The sequence below is a fragment of the Phaseolus vulgaris genome, chromosome 8, assembly GCF_051622355.1.
Source record: "Phaseolus vulgaris cultivar YP4 chromosome 8, ASM5162235v1, whole genome shotgun sequence".
Classification (NCBI taxonomy): domain Eukaryota; kingdom Viridiplantae; phylum Streptophyta; class Magnoliopsida; order Fabales; family Fabaceae; genus Phaseolus; species Phaseolus vulgaris.
The window spans coordinates 47,114,945-47,129,719 of NC_143505.1; positions in this window are offsets into that span (position 1 = coordinate 47,114,945).

A 14,775-nucleotide genomic window follows, 5' to 3' on the forward strand; every position below is an offset into this window, starting at 1 on the left:
AAGAAGACTTGGAAATTTGAAGGGGTTATGGGTTGAGAAATTACCTGAAATACTATAGGCATATAGATGCACACCACAAACAACAACTAGAGAAACTTGATTCAACCTCACATATGGTACTGATGTCATAATACCAACTGAAGTAAGTGAACCAACTTTGCAAAGACAAATAGAAGATTGGGACATAAATAATGAATGTTTAAGAACATATTTGGACTTGATTGAAGAACTACGAGAGAAAGCAAAAATAAGAGAAGAGACAGTGAAGAGAAGAGCATGAAAAAGTCAACCTGAGAGTTTCTAACGAAGGAGATTTATTGTGGAGAATTAGATCTGAAGCAAGAAAAGATTCAACCCAAGGAAAATTAGCACCAAACTAGGAAGACCCGTTCAGAATAGTTGAAAATCTACAAAATGGAGCTTATAGATTGGAAACACTAGATGAAAAGGCAATACTGAGAACATGGAATGCAAGTCACATAAGGTTTTATTTTAGCTAAGAATTGTGTGTAATATCAAGCATCGATCATTGTATATAAAATCTTTTGGTCAAAGATAGTTTCTCATGTGTAAATAGATTCTTGTTCAAGTCAATGACGTTCCAATAATAAGTAAATGTTATTTAAGATAAACTTTTCTGATTAAGAGAAAGAACAAATCTTTCGACAAAAAATGTCTTATCTTCGATACCAGTGGATTGGTTTTGGAAAACAATTTAACCAAATGTTCTTAACCAAATATAAGCTCTCATAAAAACATTTAATCATTTTTTCATGATTTGTTTAAAAACTCCGAGAGGTAGAAAGGTCGAAAGGTTTAAGAACATTTAACCATATTTACATGATTTGTTTTATCACAAGTTGATACATCAAAAATGTTAAAAGGCCGAGAGGTCGAAAGGTTTAAAAACATTTAACCATTTTTACCTAATTTCTTTTATTATAACTTGAAAACGCCTAGAGGTCGAAAATCCCCAAGCCTATTTCATTTTAAAGCCTATTTCGTTTTAAAAGACAAGTTCAAAATAGTTAGCCATTTTCACATAAATTTTTTTATAGGCTGATCATGTTGAATGGCCGAAAGTTGAAAGGTTGATAAGAAAATTATGATGCTAAAACTATTATATTAAAGTCTAATAAGTTCAAAAATGACAAACAAAGGCCAAATCAAAATGTAACAAACCGGTAACTAATGACCGAGAGGTATTACAAAAAACAAAAAGATATTAAAACTAAGTCATTCTTCAACGTCAACATTCTCATCATCATGTGCGGTTTCTCCTTCTTATGCTTCATCATAAGGAATGTCATCAACTGGAATGAGCTCGCCATTGTGAAAATCCTTGTCCACATCAAAATTTCCTTCATCCAAAGGAGTCTTGTAAAAATATTTGTCTTGTTGAAGAGCTTTGGAAAAATATAGCTTATGTTGATCAACAACAAAGTTCTCATAGGTCTTTCTCCAACTTACTTATCTTAAGGTCTAATTGATTTATCTTCTCGACATCAACATGTTTGGCAGCAGATAAATCAGTTAGGCCTCCCTTTAACCTTTTGATTTCACCTTGAAATGATAACCTTTCAGCAGTCAAACTAGCAATTTCATCCTTTAAAGATTCTTTTTTAGCTTCACAATGAGCATGGATCAGAAAATTCTTTGATTTGATTGGTCAAGGTCAAGTTGGCTTCAAGAGCTTATGTGAGTTGATTTTAGGATTGTCCATTTTATAGGTTGCACTTTGTTTAGGATTTTTTGAATTGGAAATTTTGGTGAGAAACCCAAAGAAGATTCCCACTGGACACGAACTTAACCAAGTAGTTAAGTAAGTGTGAAGGTTCACTTCTAGACGGCAAAGAGAAAAACACAATTATATGGTGTTGATGATGATGAGGTGCGGAAATAAAAACATATAATGGAAAGAAACAAGATGGAAGAACCCAAGGATATAAAAGGGAAGGGAAATGGCACAAATAAGAAAGGAAAAGATGAAGAGATGAAGAAAGCTTATGGAAAATGGAGCAAAGAATCACGCCACTTGGAATTGTGGATGGTTCCAAGATGAGTGGTGAGGAGTCACCACTTGAGGTGCACTACACTCAAGATAAGACCAAGAACTTTAGGAGACAAAGCTCACTAATCACTCAAGCATAGTTTCTTTTCTATTCAATTTCAATTGTAAAAATACATGAGGTAAGACACCCTTTATATAAGAGAGAGTGACTTGGGGAACAAGAGTGGGAGGGGTAGGGGTGTTATTTGTGGAAAACCTTCTAAAAGGTTGGTCAAAGAAACCCTAAACCTAGGTGCACATGTCATGAAAGGTGGGCTTGGCACAAGCCCAATTTACTAAGCACACCCTACTCAAATTACTAAGCACACCCTACTCTAGCTTATTCTTCTATTTGGACCCCAAGGTGAGCCCAATTCATTTATACAAATTTGTCTTTTAAAAAGATCAGGAGAAAAAACATTTGATGTTTTAGCCTATGTCCAGTTTTTCTTCTGTTAAGTTTATTTTCCATCTTTCTCCTTCCTCAACCAAACAAAATATTAGAATCTTATGCATAAGTATTTTTTTTATTATCACAATATATAGATATAGAATATTCACCTTATGTAAAATTTTAATTTATTATCATTAATCTTACATCGACTAAATTTGATTTTAAAAGAAAATGGAAATTCAACCTTTCAAAATTGTTAGAATTAGTTTACTTTAATTTTGACAAAATATTGTCATTAATCTTGAACCAAATAAAGAAAAACGAATTGGTTTGATTTAAATTTTCGGCTAAATGTCCAATAAAAAAAAATAAAAGCCGAAAATTTTAATAAATGTTTTTACAATAATCCAAATTCAATGCAGAATCAACACTCAAAAATATTTAAAATATAAACATAGAACTTATTGAAAATATAAAAAATAAAAAATAATAAAGAAAAGTAAATAATATAAATCAAATAAATAAATAAAAATATGAGTAATCAAGGACGCTGGATGATTGGATTATAAAATATAAATTTAATATTCAAACAAATGAAGATAATGTTTTGTTAGTTTGGATTTAGTGATGTAATCAGTCAACTCATATTTTATTGTTGAACACTCCTTTGGATTGGACAATTTATCTTAAGAATTTAGTTTAAATATATTATACGTGTAGAATACTATAACATTTTTATTGTGAATTACTATATAAATATATCATTAACTTGTGTAATAATTACTTTAAAATTTATATTCATAGTATTTTTTTTAAACAATTAATAATATAAAATATTTTATACCATCAATACATTGAAAATTGTATTTTTTTTTAATTTCATATTATAATTGTTTATAAAGATATACTTTAAATATGTTGCTCCATAAGCTAATTACAATTTACAAACCACTTTATATATTTTTTCTAAAAGAATTACTACAAAAGTCAGCATTATCATTTTATACGTCAAATATGTGATTGAATAATGGTATTTTATGTATTGTTACTAAGCTCTAATTGTGTTATATGTCTTAATGTTTTAATTTGTAACTGTAATACCGGCTTATTTCATCTTTTTCCTTTTGAACTAAATGGAACTATTTTTGCATAACATTCCCTTCAATCGGATTCTTGCATAAAAAAAACATGTATCTTTAAATGGTAAAACAGAGAAAAAATAGTAGAATGTATAAAAAATAGAACCTAATAAAAATTAAATTAAATATGTTGTCAAGTACTTCATAAAAAAAAAGGATTAAATTCTCAAACCACAAAATTTTTCTAACAATTTTCTTGCAAGTTGACACGTATGAGATTATTTTTCCATTCACACAATGATGGCACATATCAGTGTAGGGTTTTGTTTCTATTAGATAAATTTGATCTAACAGAAATCTTACTTTAAATAAATAATATATAATACAAAAAATACCTACACTACTATACTTAAATTCATCTATATATGCAAATTCGTACATTCAAAATAGCTTATTATATGACTAAAAGTCTAAACGTTATATATATGTATTAAGTTTCATCTTATACATTTTTTAAAGTTTAACTTTAACATACTTAGAAGATTGTTTCGCATTCAACCTTTTACATAGATTTAAGATATCCTTAAATAAGCTAATCAACTGAGAGAAAAAATATAAAACAAACTATAAAAACTATAAAAATTATACTAGTTATTAATGATATTTTAAGGATTACATTAGTTATTTAAAGTTTTTTTTCATTGTAATTTTGACAACTGAAGTCATGACAATCTTTAAATTGTAAATATGAAGGTTGATAGAAGTTTCGTGATGGCAGATAGACGAAGTTTTGATATATACATATATATATATAACATGTTTAATTGGAAGAAGATTGAGGTGTATTCCTAAAATATCTTATATTTATTTTATTGATAAAAACGAACTAACAGTTGAATGAGGAAAATCATATTTTAATGTTTAGTTTGGATTCGAGTGAACACGATTCACTCGAATAGAAAGGTAAAATTTTGTTACGTTCGTAGATTCACGAAATGAAATCACTCCTCTCTATTAATCGAAGAAAAGTTAAGAAAATTAAAAAAAATTACATTTTATTGTTAAAAAGTCAAAATTACCCTTTTTTTTATACACATAAAATAACACTATATATATTACAATAAAAAATATTATATATATTTATATTATTAATAAAAATAAAATAATTAATTATAAATTTTATAACATAATAAATTACGTTATTGTTTGATATGTAATATGTTACAAATTTTATAAGATAATCAATGGATTATCAAAATCGATTATGTTATACAAATTTGTAACATAAGAGATTATATATTAAACATAATCCACTGTGTTATAAATTTTATAATATATATAATATAATATAATAATTAAATAAATATATTTATATAATAATAATATAAATGTATTTATATAATAATAGTAAAAGAAAATAAATTAGTGATATAAATATAAAAACTACGAAAGAATAAAAATAAAATTATGTTTTTTACATCAAAATTTATTTTAAGTTGAAATAAAAGTTTTTAAAATTTATTACTTTCTTAACTTTATAACTACAAATTTTATTTTATGATAACTTTTCATATGTTAAGTAATTTGTAATTTTTTTTAAATAATTATTTAATGATATTGAATAAAAATTTAATTAATTCAAGTTTATACAAAATTATTTCATATTTTATTATTCAAATATTTTTAAAAATAAGGTTAAATTTGTCAACTTACCTTTTATACAGTTTTAAAAAATTAAAAATTTTCTTACAACCATCAATCCCTCACAAACTTCAATAAATTTTTCTCACAAATCCACTCTAACATACCTTAATCCAAACAACTTCACTTTCTTTACACTTTCCTCTCAAATCACTACAAATCGACTCCATCAAATCATCTCCTCAATCTAAACACAACCTAAGATTCTAGTTTAACTTGATTAAATAATATAACTTATTTTTAATCTTTAATTTATTATTCGTACTTGTATGAGCTAAGGGGCCCAAATAGTACCTATTGCGGGTTGTACAATTGTTGACGTGTAGGTATCCTTTGAGTTCCTTTCAAGCTTCCTCCTTCGCTCAGGTGACCCGAACGGGAGGGGGTACCTGCAATGTCACTCCACACTGGGTTTAGATAAGGTTACATAGACAACCGATCAGTGAATTCCCTTTTTGGTGGCGGTAGCAAGACGAGATAACATGTCAGCTCAGACATTATTCTCTCGGCGTATGTGTTGAACTGTGACCTCTTCAAACTTTGAAATCAAGTGGTATCAAAGCTTAGGATAAAGTTAAATCTAAGAAAATGTTTCACCACATCAAGTGTTTCTTCCGAAATGTGTTTTCACTTTGTCTAAAGTGCTTACACTAAAGTGTAAAACATGTCTTTACAAACTATCATATTATATGCAAGTACTTCATTTATTCGATAGAAACAAAGAAACTTATGTTCGTATAACTTTATTTAATAAGCAAAAAGCTTAGACATACGATGATGATATGTACTCAAACAAAGTTATATGTCTGTAATCTCCCAGTGTGGATAGACAATATTTGAAGAAGAAAATAATCAGTTTGTCTTACAATGGCTCCAAAAAAATTTGCAATATAAAGAATACCTCTTTAAAGAAAAAGGTTGACAATTATGACAAGAACAGTAAAGCTCTTTAGCAATCCTTTGGCCTTATTGTGTGAGTTAGAACACTTAATGTATTCACAATAACCTAAAAGAAGTGTTTATCATCTTGTATCCATCTTAGGATGTTATCATCTTTTAGCTAGCAACATTTGATCTTATAAATTACACCATTTGTAATCAAAGTATTTTAGTCAGGAGTGGTTGGTTCCAAAGAATATTTGTGCTTAATCAAGAGTAGTTGTAGCCAAGAATGGTTGTGTCCAAAGAATACTCGGTCTTAGTCAAAAGTGGTTGTGTTCCAGACAATACTCGATCTGATGGAGATCAAGTTCAAGACCAAATGGAGGCCAATACTCAAGGACAAGAAGAGGAAGAGGCTCAAGTGCTAGACGCTCAAGGAGTTGGTAGCCCACCTCAAAGGCTTACAAGAAGTCAATTCAAGGCATTAGGAAATAATGGAAGGTTGTTTTCTCTTTTTGTAATATCTTTGTTAGAAGGTGCTTAGAGGGAAACATAAGACACCTCTTTTGTAAAAGCATCTTTAGGTCTTTAGTTTAGGAAAATAATAGGAGGCTTGGGGGGTGTGAGCTTAGTAGAGAGGTGTAGGCGTAATAGGGAGGTGCCAAACTAAGAGAGGAAGTCACACCTTCCTCATGCTCTAAGTTGGCGCCACTTTTATGTCATTTGGGGGGAAATTTGAGTTTAATTAGCTTTTCATTTCAGCACCTCTTAGGCTATAAATAAATATGCTTGCCTTTGGAAAAATCAGATTGGAAATTAGTAATAGAGAAACTCTACTCAATTTGAGAGAGAATTTGTGAGAACTTGTTTTCTCCTTCACCTTGTCTTATCTTGAGTGCATTTGGTTCTCTCAAGTGGCGGCACTAGCTCACTTATCTTGGAGCCTTCACCATCCAAGTGGCGTGATCATCAAACCAAAGCCTCCATCTCCATAAGTTCTTCTTTCTTTCATCTTCATTTTCATATGAAGCATAAACATGTCTTAGTTTCTTTTGTTCGGTTCATCTTCCTTTTCTTGCACTTATGTTCGGCTATTTTCAATTGTTTTTGTTTTAATTCGGTTCAGTAGCTTCTTTTCATGTTTTGTTCGGTTCAATTGACAATAGATGGATCTTCCATATGAGTTTGGTGTTTGGTGCAAGTTTTGGTGAGTTCTTGAAACATAGAACATTGATCCAATTCTACTAAAAGTGCCTAAGCTATCTCCAACTCAAGTTGATTCCATAGAATGTCAAAGAATCATCTCTGCTTTGATAGTGGAATCATATCACGATCCTAGCCAAAAATCGTTATGTTCCAAACCATACTCCTGTTTAACCAAGAGTGCTTGAGTCCAAATAATACTTTCATTCTTGTGGCAATAGTCTGCATTAGTAGAATATTTTTATCATGTTGATCAAGAACTTGATGTAGTATGGATTATTAGACAAATCAATATAAAAATACTTTGCGTAAATCTATGTAATCTCTTATCATTTTTACATCACATGTTATTAATGTATAACATACATTTGTGAAAATGAACTTTGAAAAGTATTTTTGTGGTATTTTAGAAAATTTGTTTGAAAGTTCATTTGTTGAACTTTAAACTTAGAATACAATTTTTTTTAATTTTTTAAATAATTCAACCCTTTATTATTGTGTATTTTACTTGTTTTCATAGTGTTGAAACTTATTTTCATGTGATGTGATCCTTGAGTGCTAATAAAATTGAAAATAAAATATATTGAAATAGTTTTATTTTCAACATTTAAAATATTTAATGAAGTGCTAAAAAATTGTTAATATCTTATTACATCAAGCAATATTATCATTGCTAATTTTGGTTTTTAAAATTAAAACTATTTAAACTATATTTAGTTTAATTATAATGCAAAAGAGATGAATTAGACATATACTTTTGTAATGTGATGCAATCTAGCTTGCATTGCTTTCTGTCTTTTGTTTTGTATTTTTTGGTGCGGAATTTGGCGGGATTTGGTGGATAAAATGAGTGAAAGAAACCATGAAGTATTGGTGTATGGAGAATGATAATGAAGCTTAAGAGAGGTTAGGTCAATCCCTAAGAGGTTCCTTGCTAAAACACTTAGAAATAAGGTTAGCAAAGAGTGAGTTAAGAGACTAGTTGATGCTGAAATTTTGGCAGCAATTCAATAATCTATTTAAAGCTAATTTACTAAGGGGCTAACACTTGTATTTATAGTGCTACAAACAACAAAGGTGCAAACTTTAACCCTAAAACTCTTCACTCATAAAATGACAAGTGACTCTCTCTAATTGGAGCAAATCCTCTCAAATTAGAGGTTGAAAAGTGTCCTCCTCTAATTGGAGAGAATCCTCCTCTTCATTCCCATGAAGACAAATGGCCTTTTGGCATTGGTGGGAATCCTCTCCATTGAGGGGATGACATGTGGACTTTCATGCCTTCCTTGCCACTTCATGCTTTCTATTTGCACTCTAATAATTTATTTGTGCACCCTATATGTTGTAGAGTTGCATTGGGTCCAAGAAGGTCCAATTGTAACTCTAGCTAGACTCTTTCTTTTTTCTATGTACACCCTACTCTAATTGACCCAATACATGACCCAAGAAAATGACCCAAATACAAGCTCAAAATAAAGCTTATACTAGTCCATACAATGTTTATAAAACTAGAGAAAAAAATGAAAGAGCAAACAACAATTAATTTTCTATAAGATGAGAGTCTTTTGAACTTCTTCTTTTGCTTCTAATATTCTTAAACAAATGTTTCGATGGTGGATGGATTTTGCTGTTATAATCTTATAAAGAATATTGTTAAGTAGGTGAATTAGACATTGTATCCTCTAAAAAGAGTTTAAAATGTTTTTGTTTTAAGGTTTAAGAAGATATGCATAAACTAGTATAAAGACATGAATGAAAGGTTGTAACTTGAGGTGTCAGCCTAGCTGAGATCTTAAGTTGCATGGTGATACCTAACATGGAAGCTTTTATTTAAAAAGACATGAATGAAAGGATTGCACATTCTGGTTGTAAACTCTGAACATAATTTTAAATATAGAGAACACGTATACTATGCAATTAAATAATGATGCGTACTTTTTTTTTCAATTTAGCAACAAATACTTAATGGAGGCTTTGGATTATTGAAGAAATATTAAAAAAAATTTACTCAATTTAAAAAACAGGATGGGGTTTAAAAAATATAAAAATATCTTATCTAAATTTCTTAACGTGTTTGGAAAACTTTTTCTAGATCGGTTTGGTTAAAATCTTCATAAATATTTTAGAAAAAATAAGAAAATTAAATACTTTTTTTAGAAATTAAAAGTAGTTTATACTAAAAATATTTATAGAATATCCCTCATATAATTACTTTAAATTCTTGTCTTAACTTATGTATGAACTATAATAGTAGAAAATCTTATTTTCGTAAAGAACTTTTGAAGAATTTTCTCAAAACATGCTTTAAATATAATAAATGAAATATTTGTTCGTACATTTTATGTTCTTGTTTTTATTCCATCTTTTAAAATAAAAAAAAATACTAAATATTAAATTAATAAACTTAAAAATATACTTATAAGAAATCTAATAAAGAAAAGTTAAAAATGCTTAAAATATTTTAGCGTATTGAATTTTAGATAATTTTAAAAGGTATCTTATTAAATGCTTTTCTTTACATCAAACATAAAACAAAAAAAGGGAAAAAAAGTGAGACGGCACTAATATTCTTTTTCTCATATTTGTGGAAGATGAAAATGGAAATTTTAACATTCCTGGTAGTGACACTTATGGGGAAAAGGGGAGTGTACTTAGTATAGTGACTATTTTCAATCTTATTAATTCTGTTAATTAAATGCTACAATCATGCAACAGTTGTTTCGTCGAACTTTCAGGAATGAAAAATGTGATACAGCAATATTCTGTACATAAAAAGAGTAATGAAACTACAGCTATAATTGGATAATAATAAAATATAGATTGATTAAGAAACTTCATTATTCTACATGTTGAAAATTCTTGAAAACTACACAATCAAAAAAAAAAATCATCAAATAAAAACTAATTTTAGAAACAAAAAATAATTAGTTGTTATAATGACTAAATTAAACGCAACTAAATAAATTTTTTGTTTCTAAATTAATTTCTATTATTGTTAAATGATTTTTAAATTGGTATCTAATTAGCAATCAAGATTTTTCTACCAAATTTAGAATCTAAATAATTGGTAGTTAAAACTTTGGTTGTTAATTAGATATCAATTTAGAAACTATTTAACAATAATAGAAACTAATTTAGAAACCAATTCTTTTTTAGTTTCTAAAATAGTTTCTAATTTAATTACTATTGCAACTAATTATTTTGGTCTCTAAAAATTGATTTCTATTTGATAATTTTCATTATTTTTTTTAAATAATTTTTAGGTTTAATCACTTATTTTTAGTTTATTTTATTATCTTTATTAATAATAATAAAATGTTTAATGATATCTCTTAAGTTTTAAATGAATAATGTGTTAATTTTTTTTATCTAAGACTGTTGGTATTTCCTCTTTTGATTTTTTTTATTAAATAGTTATTTTGAATTGAATATTAAAATCAAATGTGGTTTAGTTTGATTTAAATTTAATGTATTGAATTAAACCAAATCAATATTTTGTAGTTCAATTTGATCAATATGCATCCTTTTTGTCATTATAAATATTTTTAATAAAAAAATGTTAAACATTTTATGATTAAAAATCATTGAATAATAAAAAGAGATGCTATGAATTATTTTCACATGAATGGTGTTATATTAATAGTTCTAATCTTATCTTATTTAAAAACAAATTCGTAATTTTATAGTTAAAAATTATAACACCAGTTTACTCTCTTGTCTTAATAAGTACAAATATATTATAATTAAAAATACTTACTACAAACACTAATCCAACCTTTTGGAAAAGCAGATACAACATGTACACTAGTCAATTTTTTTTAATCAGCATGTACACTAGTCATATATTTTTTAATCAGCATGTACACTAGTCAATTTTTTTTAATCAGCATGTACACTAGTCATTTTTTTTAATCAGCATGTACACTAGTCATATATTTTTTAATCAGCATGTACACTAGTCAATTTTTTTTAATCAGCATGTACACTAGTCATTTTTTTTAATCAGCATGTACACTAGTCATTTTTTTTTAATCAGCATGTACACTAGTCAATAAAATAATGAATGAAATGGCAATTAATGCAAAACAATAAAAGCTAATTGGAAAGTAATAGTCATGTCATGTTTCTAATCTTCCAAATTTCCACCAAAATTAGCGGTTGATTTCTCAACCCCACAATTCCCTTTATTAAAAAAAAACAATTGTAATAATGGTGAAAATACTATTATAAAAATGTCTTTACACCATGATTTTTATAAAACCAATAGTGTCAATTTCAACATATAAGAGCATCACATTGTTACATTATATCCACTCACCTTGACCACAACAACTTCTCCTTATATCCTAAATATTTTCATTTTCTCCTTAGCAACCGCCTTTTACTATTTGTTGGTCTTTTCTGTCTCTACCACGACAATGACCAAGGTTTCCACCATGCAAAGGCAAGAAAGACTCTATTCTTAATTTTGCTTTTTGTCCTTTTGTTTTTTTTTTCTATCTTGTGTTTGGTTCGTTTTTCTTTTCCAAATTTAGTACATTTCACAACCACGAAGAAAGTACTTCGAAAGAACAAGTAAGCTTTAAAATGGAGAAATTTAAATAGAGTTAATAAAAATACTTTTTGAAAAATATTTTCGCAAAATGGTCAGTCAGTGTGAAAGGGATTGGGGTTCTTCTCAATACTTTATAAAACATGTTTAAAAGCGTTTTTGAAGAGAGTAGCAACAACTAATGTTTTAACTCTTCTAACCTAGTTATGTCGAGTTCTTAAATGCTATTGACAACAGGTTTAAAAAAATAGATTATAAGCATTATTATTTCTCTTTACGAGTATGTAAAGTTACTGTTGCTACCAGTAGATGAATATGTCACTAAAACACATAAGAAATATCTATATTTTTTATTATTAATTATCAACTTCATCGGTATTAATAAATAAATATTTTGCTGTCAAATTTTACTTGCGAAAAAAATCCATTAGTAATTTGGTGATCTCCAGTACAATAAATGGAATTCGTTGTTCCATTACCTATATACATGGAATTTTATGTATTCATACATCCTATACCACAAACTTTTTTAAATAAATATTTATATATCAAAATGCATAATTTAACATATAGAAGCTAACTTCTCAAAAATTGTTAGACAATATTAGAAGCAAATTAGCTAAATGGAAGAGTAGTTATAACGACCTCTTTGTTTTATATGTTTTTTTTAAATGTCTATATATGTTATTATAAACACTATTGGAAAAGGGGAGTTTGACGATGTTTATAGACATCGATTTAAGCGACAACATCGTATAAGAAAACATGGTGACAATTTTATAAATAAGAGCAACATATAAGTGTTGGTTTTAATTATAATCGTCACCTATTTAAAAATAAAACATATAGATTATGATTTGGTGGGCTACCGTTATCTATGATGGACCCTAAAGACTACGGTTTTAGGAAATTGTCGCCTATACTTATGTGTTCCATATAGACTACGATTATTATATCATAATCGTCGTTTATATGTTTTTTATTTCCAACTCCAAACTTTTTCGTCTTCGTGTTTTCTTTTTCATTGCTCTCATTGTTGTCTTCTCTGCGACATTTCTTTGCTCTCATTCCTTGTAATGTGTCTTTTTTTATTATGTTTTATGTTGTTTTTCATACTTTATGTGTTTTCTTCATTCATTTTTCTCCATTTTAAGTGTTGAACAAGTTGGGTTCCCAAGTTTCAAATTGTTGCTCGCCTTCTCCCTTTCGATGTAGTTGTGCTGAACTTTGAAGCTCTTGAGCTCCCTTACCAAGTTAGTAGTGTCATTATTATTTTCAATGAATTATAAGTTAGATTAGTAATGTAATTATTATTTAAAGTATTAATTATATTATTATTTAAATTATTAGTTAGATTAGTAATTGAATTATTTTATTTAGAGCATTAGTTAGATTGCTATTTAGATTATTATAGATTAGTAATATAATTATTAATTATATTATTATTTAGAGAATTAGTTAGGTTATTATTTAAATTATTAGATAGATTAGTAATCTAATTATTATTTAAAGTATTAATTATATTATTATTTAAATTATTAGATAGATTAGTAATCTAATTATTATTTAAAGTATTAATTATATTATTATTTAAATTATTAGTTAGATTAGTAATTGAATTATTTTATTTATATTTTATTTAGAGCATTAGTTAGATTGTTATTTAGATTATTATAGATTAGTAATATAAATATTAATTATATTATTATTTAGAGAATTAGTTAGGTTATTATTTAAATTATTAGATAGATTAGTAATCTAATTATTATTTATATTATTATTTAGAGGATTAGTTAGATTATTATTTAAATTATTAGTTATATTATTAATTGTAATTGTATATTTTGAATTGATTAATTTTTTGAATTGCATGTATAATTGTAATTATTTAATACGTGTTGGTAATGGGTCCAAGGGGGTCTGACCCCGACAAATTATTATATTTTACAAACTTTCATTGAGAGATCTTTAGTTTCCTGTTTGAGATTTTATACATTTATTTGTGTACTATTTCTCTAATTGTAAATGTTTTTTTTTTTACATTTAAAAAAAAACATAGGAGGTTGTAGTGACAGTAATTGCATTGAGTATTGAATTGTCCAGTTGGACAATTTGGGGAGAGCAATTACTTTTTATTAGTTAATTAATACATAATTTGTAATCTACATCTCATTTATTTTATGTAATTTTGGTTGATTGCATGTGAGAAATGTTTGAGTCACATATTTCATTAGGTTCTATAACACTCTAGTATAGATTATGAACATTATAAGTTTATTTTATATGTTCTTTAGTGTTATTTTATTTTACATGCTTTTAATGATAAGAATTTTAAAAATAGATAGGTGAATGTACTCATTTTAAATGATTCACCTATATATATATATATATATATATATATATATATATATGACTGTCTAAATTATTATGTGAATCTAATTGGGTTTTAAAATGTACATGTTAACTAAGAGGAGAAAACACAAAAAAACAAAATAAACTAAAAAAAATCATTGACTACGATTATAACCAAAAATCGTAGTCTTTGAGTCACTACAACAACAATTATAACCTTTTTTAGCCTTTTTTGTTTTGTGCTTCAGGCACACTATAGGAGACAGTTATGGACAAAATTATCGCTTATATGCAGAGATATATACAACAACTTAAGTTGTCGTTTATATTGATAATTTTAGACAACGTTCCCATAAACTACGATTTTAAAATGTTGTCTAAAACTATTGTCTAAAGACATTTTTACAATAGTGAAACCCTATTAAGAAAATGAAAAAGGACTTCTTATGGGGGTGTGATAGATAATGTAAGGGGATTCCCTAGGCGAAATGGGATAAGGTTTGCAAGCCAAAATCATAAGTTGGTTTGGGCATCAAAGAGTTGAAATTGTTTAAAACGTTCT